Source organism: Triticum aestivum, chromosome 3B (assembly GCF_018294505.1).
Source record: "Triticum aestivum cultivar Chinese Spring chromosome 3B, IWGSC CS RefSeq v2.1, whole genome shotgun sequence".
Lineage (NCBI taxonomy): Eukaryota > Viridiplantae > Streptophyta > Magnoliopsida > Poales > Poaceae > Triticum > Triticum aestivum.
Window position 1 is genome coordinate 810,998,116 of NC_057801.1, and position 8,081 is coordinate 811,006,196.

Here is an 8,081-nt window from a genome sequence, read left to right on the forward strand (position 1 = left end):
ATGAACCTTGTTGGCGGTGTTAGGTTAGCTTTATAGTGTGTCGAGTCTGTATCTTATCCGGTAGCAAGATTCTTTCCTAGTTGTATACGATACATGATGGAAATGGACATGGGCTTGTATGAATTTTAAAGGAAAGAAGAATCGGCGAAAGGCATTACCGAGAAAAAAATAGATGCACGTTAGGATCTTATTAGAAAACTTATGATTTTTTTTCCATAGAGCGGCCTTTTGAATCTCAACCGTCGATCTTTATGGTTAACACAAAATCAATGGATATAAAGGGATGATTTGTGGAGAACTATGAAAGCTTCCGTCCATTATTATTACTAGATGACTCGTTGCGCCAATGGCGCAAAGGCCGAGAGGGAGCCAAGTATTGTGAGAATATTTAGACACTCAAGTCGAAAATCAAATGTGGCCAACACTCCCGCATCCTCTGCTTGGAAGACGCCTTTTCTCACCGGATCAAACATAGATAAATGATTCTTCAAGAGCAAATTTCAAAGAAAATATAAAGGATGGAAGGCTTTAAGTTGTACTATTGAGACCATACCACCATATCTTCTTTTAGTTTCTTTGGAAATCGAAAGGTATAAGAGGTTGGTACATGTGAGAAGCTGTGAATCCACAACAAAAAACTAAACTAACTTCCAAACAAACATTTCAAGTTTGGAAGCCACAAAGAAGCAGCCCAGATCTCTCGTTGTAGTGCAGGTTCAAGAAAATGGGCCGAATGACCATCACAGCAACATGTAGAAGCAGCAAAAATATAGGCTTGGTGTGTAACTGATCATGAAAGATAGTTTGATCAGTTTCTCCATTGTTGGCTTATACTGAGCAAGAACATCAGCCTGCAGAGAAGAAAAATGGAGGACTGCTTTATTCTGCGGTACATCCGCAATACTACAGCAAATAACGTAGTTAAATGTGCGCTAAGATGTAAGACCTTTTAGATCACTATTTTAGTGATGTAAAAAGTAAGCGGTCATCTAAAAGCTCTTGTATTAGTTTAAAGTGGGAGTACTTAATAAGACTGTAAGCCAGTACATCAAAGTAATGCCGGCTTCCCATTGATTTGATCAAACCAATATGACAAAGGGAAGGTGAAACTTCAGAAGACCATATAAATTGAAAGCGATGTCTTAATTTAAAACTCTGGAATGAAGTAATAAACATTAAGTCTGAATGTTGTCACTAAAAAAGCATAAAAAAGGCAGACCAGCCAGCAGTGCATCATAATTAGTGGTTCATCATGGGCAAACCAGGCAGCAGTAGCCTAATAACTTAGAGGGAAAAAATGCAAGAAGTCAAAGCACAAGGTGGGAAATAGGACCGAGCATTGACAGGTAACCAAATAATGAAGGAATATCCCCAGAGGATGCAAGAAATGAGAGAGGAGCACCTAGCAGAGGTTTGTGGACTACCTATTTATGCCACACCATATCCACATCCCTAGCACTTGACGTACTTGCTGCTATTGCCATGTCTACCTTATTTCCTCCATTGCCGGTTCGTGGACTACCTCTTCAGGACACGCCGAATACATCCTCTCCTTCACCAGCTGGTAGTCTCGCCCTTCAATCATGCCACTAACAAATAAAAGGAGAAAACTATGATCAAGTTGATAAGTCTTACGACTGTATGTGAGGAAAGCAAATAATTCATGCTTGTCAATACCATAGTGTACAATTCTAGCAGAAAGCACATCATCATTCTGGAAGAAAATAGGTGGAAGCATAAGAAAGCAATTAAACAATCTCTTCAGAGGCACTCACATGGTAAAATCCAAAACATCGAAAGCAATATATTATTTTTGCGAAATGTACAGGATTCAAGAAACTGAGTACCATCAAAAGTAGTCTGCTATCCATATCCAGAACTCCAATTCTTACATACTTGCTAAAAGTTTTATTGGTTGAGATCATTTTTGGATCACCCACCAGCAAGTATGCATGATTCATATGTGAAGAGAAACTGACAATTACAACCAATAACCAATTAGCCAACACATGAAAAACTATCCTAAACCACTATGACTACTATTCACCAATACCATAGATGATAGCACTATGCTATCAGTTTCTTCATGATTCACCATATAAAAAGATTATACCTCTTCTACATAGCAGCACAAGATGTTTACACAAGGAAGGAAAAGAGTAAGTTTAATTTCTTTTCACCTATTTCTTATCAATGGAGATGGAAAGTGCTCTAGTCTATTTTTAATGTTTTATCTTGTCCACCTATTTGTAGATAGGCCTTTTTGTAACATGACAACCTGAAATTTATTAAGAGACATGAAACTTTTATTATATGATCGAAAGAACAAAAGTTAGTAAATATTTGTTACAAGTACCTGGCAGGAACAAGTGCAGCCTCAGTCTTTTTCAGAAGGCTAGTACATATTACAAACCAGGAAACGATTGTTGAAATATGTGCTATGATGCAGTTTCTGAAACACGGTTTCATGGTTGGCCATGATAAGTGTCAAATGTTTTCTCCTTTTTATTCGGGGTCCATTAGGGTCATAGCTGATGGTACCTTATAAACAAAATTTTCAGAATAGATTGCAGCTTGTATAAGATAGACAGGTTTAGTTAGTATCATATTTAATCGAAAAGCAAAATAATCATTTAACTATTTACATGTCTAGATCCAAGGTTTGAGAAATCAATAAAGTGCCCTCCCTAGAAATCACAGTGGAAGCAAGTAAATAACCCAAGCTTGGTGTCGCACCACAATAAAGAGGATCATAAAGGAAAAAAATAGAGGGTCATACAGAATAATCAGGAATCTGTACACACAACTTACTACAGTTTACTCATGCTTCAGAATCAATCAACATGCTTAATGCCGCACCACAATAAGTAGCACATGGATATTCTAACTCACAGGACAACCTATATAATGTCATCTTGCCTTGCATTTGCCCTCTCATTGCATCGACCACCAAGGTAACATAAAAAAGCACGCCAACCAAGATAAACCAAATCATGGACTTGGACAGGAAAATCAAAGAGAGGGAAAACCTATGGATGGGTTAGATAGCAAGTCGCTCGCGAGGGCGCCCAGGTCTAGCCGACAACACCCGGCCCCACACACAGTTCGGAAGCACTCTAGCACATAATCAGATGGCATGAAAGTACCAACAACGACCAACCAAACCGAATAATCCACATGAATGGTTGTGAATGAAGGCAGAATCATATGCATCTCACAACTAACAAATTTAACTGATAATTCAAGATACTAAAGATCTGCTCTACATTTTCGACGGTGAAAATAGTAAAGATCTCGAATGCAATAAAACAACAAGGAAGCAAACAAGTTGCACATGATTTAAATTACGTCGCGTAACTTCTAAAGTTTTCCCTTTATATGACAACCTTCGTCCCAGCAAGAGTCATTACAGTATTTAGATATCTTGTATAAAAAAGATCAAGAACTAAAAACTACATTCGGCAAGACATCCTCTCTACAAAAGGAAATTCCCAGAGCAAACATTAGCCGATTCAGTGCATATCTCCAAGGCTCATGTAAGGGAATTGTCAAAAAGGAGTGAACTGGATTGGAAGGAGCTGCAATACCTAAGGATGGGTTGGAGACTGCGAGGTCGACAAGGACGCCTATCAAAGCATGTTTCTTCTGTCATAAGCTTTTATTTTACTTCGTCATGAAGCTGTGAAAAAAGCCATCTCGGTATGAGCTTTCGAGATTTAAACCAACCATTTTCATGAATAAATTAGTTGCTTCAGTTCTGTTGGGCCGTATCATATAACAAAGAACAGAACAAAATAGAAGTTTCTCTACCAATGTTGTAATTGTCTTGAGTAAATGGAAGTTAAGATAAATGAGAATCCTTGAGGCAAACACAAATTAAAAAATCAGCCACCGCAATCCTCAATGTCCGTTGTTCCTCTCTCTATGGCCAGGCATTAAAACCAAAACAGCCTAACCAGCCCACATTAAAGCAAAAATGGAAAACACGACATCCTCTATTGTAGAATTAAGAAAAATATGCTCTCCGGGGATAGATTGGTTCACCTTGAGGTACAGAATAATTCGAACTCCTACAAAACATTACATTGTTTGCTTTAGTATATGACCCGTTCAATCTGAAAAGTATTCAAAATTTTCATCCAAATCCTTGCAATTCTTCCTACTGTGTTGAGCTTGTAACAGTGATATTAGTATAAGAATTTTATTCTCTTTCTCTAGCTAGAAATCTCCAATCTGAAGTTTCAAGACACTGATCAAAGTATATTATGTCAGAAAAGAAACTCATTCCACTATGGATATAATTATTTGGCTCACACTTGTGAATCAAGCAAGGAAGGAAGCGAACCTGATGGTGTTGGTGTATTGCGGCTCAGGCCAGTGTGCTCGACTTGCCGCTGCGTGTTGTTGGCTTCGCGCCACAAGACTCACCATGTCCTGACCAGTGCAACACATATAAGATCACCCTCATAACCCAAGAGAAGTAGGGAAGTATGTAACTAACAAAAAAACAGATGTAGCAAGTGCAAGGTAGGCTTAGTGGTGCTTAGAGCTTACTTCAACTTTATACCAAAGGATGTACACCGGTCATCTTCCTCGCTGGTCCCAGACATTGCCGCATGCCACCCTTCGAGAAGACAGTAGAGGGATGATTCTTCAACTGAAGATGAAGAAATGAAGGAAGAGCAAAAATTTACCTGAGCATTGGACCGGCGTCATTCATGGATGGAGCTTGGAGGAACCCTCTTCTCCACTTCTCTCGATCCACTGCCGCTATTACTGCCTCGCACCATGCATCCGAGCCTACATAAGGAAAATGGCCCTCAACACCTGAACAACACACGGGGCGCAAAACTGGGCATACAGAAAAAGGTGCATCAATCAAATATCGGCAGAGATGCATAGCAGGAAATGCACATACAACTTCATGGTTTTTTATGGATGAAAATACCAACATCTAGACCTAAACATCACCCAAGGATTATACATTTCAAAATATAGAGCAGAGAGGCTATCAACAGTTGTATTCTAAATCTCTTGACATCACAATTCGTGCAAGAAAAATGGACAAAATAAGACACTGCAAGCAAATGTGCACCAAATTATGAGCAAAGAAACTGATAATTAGAGCAGATTACTCCGCTTGCCCTTCTCACCGGCCTGCTCCTTCCCCCTGACGTCGGCCTCCTCCCCCTCCCCTGTAGCTCCTTCCCCGTGTCATCGGCCTCAATTGCATGAAGAAAGTATTATGGTGGTGGAAATAAGCAGAAGATAGTCTTCTTCTGGGATCTGCAATAATACTCCCTTAGGAAGAACTGCAAGATACAAGGCATACATACTCAGATGAGAGAGCAGATCTGCGGGCTAAGCATTTCTTGTAAGGTGAACTGAAGTAACGCATGAATGTACCTCGAGGAAGACGACCTCAGAATGAACCCGTCGCTACCCTTCGCCTCCAACAAACACCGCATCAACAGATTGATTGGAATATCAATTCCTAAAAAGGCATGATCATACAAAAGGGATTTATCAGCAGACGTATACTGATTCCAATGATGGGCTTCTATATGAAACCAAATTTTAAATATACTGAACTCTTTTGCATCAGATTAAAATTAGCAAAAAAAATGATGGTAAATCTAATATCATATCCAAATACAACTTTGTGCTCAGCAGCACCTACAATCTAAGGCGGCTAATCCATCAAAGAACGTATATACATTACCTACAATCGAACGCAGCTGATCCATCAAAGAACGTATATACAGGAAAGGCTAATCTAAAACAAAGTCTAAAAGGTAAACTAAACCTGCATCCAGTTGATAGAAAATAAAAACAATCTACAACTTAGTGTGTAAATTATGAAAAAAATACAGGGAATGATGGGGGCAGAAGGTTGCAACCGGCCTGGAGATGGACACCATGCCACCACTGAAACTCAGTGTAGGAATCAAGTGCAACCCAAACACTATGTGCATAATTAGAAGAAAAAAAGGAAGTATGAGCCCAGTTCACCATGGGAAGATGAGGAAAGGAGGAAGAAAGAGCTCACCGCTGTGTTGCATCTCTCCTCCATGAACTGGCAACCGTCCTTGACCTCTCCCCCTCTGCACGCAACCACCGGGGTGGGGACCCTGCTGCCCTCACTGCAGCAACCGCTCCTTCTCGACCTGCGACCAATCTGGAATCATGGCGTGCAGCGACCCCCGAAGATGGAGAGGGATGGTGGAGTCCATGGCAAAGGCAAGGACGCCGGGGAGGGGCAGGGAAAAGAGGGACGCGAGAGAGGCGGCGGGGGGCAAGGCACGACCTTCGTCGCGCCACCATGACCACGGCCTCCTCCTCCTCACGCATCTGCCCCTGCCACCATGACTCTCTCCGTACCTGGATCTCGGGGAGGATGCATCTGGAGAGGGACATTGGCTGGGGGGAGCGGCCGGCGAGGCTCTGGCCCTGGTCGGAGAGGGAAGAGGAGAGGAGGAGACGAGCGGGAAGAGGAAGGGCGGCGTGGGGGAGAGGAGGCGGCTGAGGGGGAGGCGACTGGCAGCGGCGAGGGTTTCTCCATGGCAGCGTTTTCTATTTATACCCCTACACATAAAAAGACTAAAATGCCCTTGGCGGGGCACAAAATTTACAAGTGGTGGCACGAAGCGATTTAAAGGCGACGTGGCTGGCTTCGTTGTGCCTAGGAGTTCTTCAGGGTTTATATGTTCAATAGGTATAGATATAGATATAGATATAGATATAGATGTGGAGTTGTGGATAATCTGCATATATCACCTCATAATACATGACTAACTTAGCTATAACAACACATAGGTCCTGGCCTAGATTTTATCTTTTGAGCAACTTTAACTGGATTAGAAAGTCCAAAAAGAAATCATACAAACTAAACATGTGCAGGTAAACTTTATTTATTTTCTTTTTCGCAGGGCAATGCCCTCAACACGAAGAGCAATAACAAAAATCATTAGGGCTAGGGCCACGACAACGGCCACCATTAAAGTGTAACCCGGTGCAATAGAGTTCACAGACGATTACTGGATGAACGTCACGACATGGCGGGCCATATGCCTTTGTTTCCTTGCAATCATGTCTGAGTGGTAGCACTGGAGCCAAATTATCATCGCCTCTATCTGTTCCTGTAGATGGAGCCAAAGCCTTCCCACCTCGTCCGGGAGATAAAGGTGAAGCACCACCACCAATAAACTTTTGGCGGCCTAGTTGCTCTCCACTACTGGGTTCTGTTTGTGAAATCAAGTCCTGAATTAGCATCAAGAGGTAAAGGGACAAGGCAAAACTGTGAAATAAAAGGAAAATCAGATAAGTGTGGATCAGTTTTTCCTTTGGTATAAGTTGAACACAAGAACCGTATACCAAGCCTATTATTATCATAAGTTCACAATGACGAATTTGAGACAATAAACAAATACCAAGTACTGCTATGAATATAGAAGTACTACACCTATAACTAAATATAAGAAGGTTTTGGTATAGTCTTTCTATATATACATAAGTATGGCATATGTAGGTTAACGTATGATTCATTGTACCTTCAATGGTTAATAGGACCAGAAACATGATCACTAGAATGGTCATTTTCCCGGCCATCATTTTGCTCTGCTTGCGAAAAGCCAGAAGTGTTCTTCCAGAGGGACTCTATTTATGGAAGCTTGGATTAAGCAGGTTTGCTGAAGTGATGTGTAGAATATCTTTAAGATATTGTAGCATTGTCTCATGACTTTTATCAATAAAAGAAATTAGAAGATATGCATCTACCATTAGTTCCACATACATAATATATTTCCACAAGATATACATGATGATGAAGATAGATATCTCCACCAGATATACATGATGATGAAGATAGACATCTCCATAAGATATTCATTATGTCAGAAGGATTGTTGCAATATGGTGTAAGTGGGTGTTGAAGCATCTTCCATCTTATATCTTATATCTTATATCTTATCTTGTCTTATCTATCTATCTATCTATCTATCTATCTATACCTATACTAATTATGTACTCCCTGAAAATTCATACGGTGTAGATCGATCAGCCGATATAATTAGGATGTAGAT

General features: G+C 40.7%; 1 long non-coding RNA gene across 1 annotated transcript; it reads right to left on the reverse strand.

Moving 5' to 3' along the window:
• Window positions 1-1,503: 1,503 nt before the first annotated feature.
• On the reverse strand, window positions 1,504-4,631 carry LOC123066772 (uncharacterized). Its single transcript, XR_006431435.1, has 6 exons — window positions 4,555-4,631; window positions 4,346-4,434; window positions 3,588-3,679; window positions 2,357-2,541; window positions 2,181-2,278; window positions 1,504-1,589 (listed from the first exon to the last, which is right to left on the reverse strand). It is a non-coding gene; the product is annotated as an uncharacterized lncRNA (long non-coding RNA).
• Window positions 4,632-8,081: the final 3,450 nt, after the last annotated feature.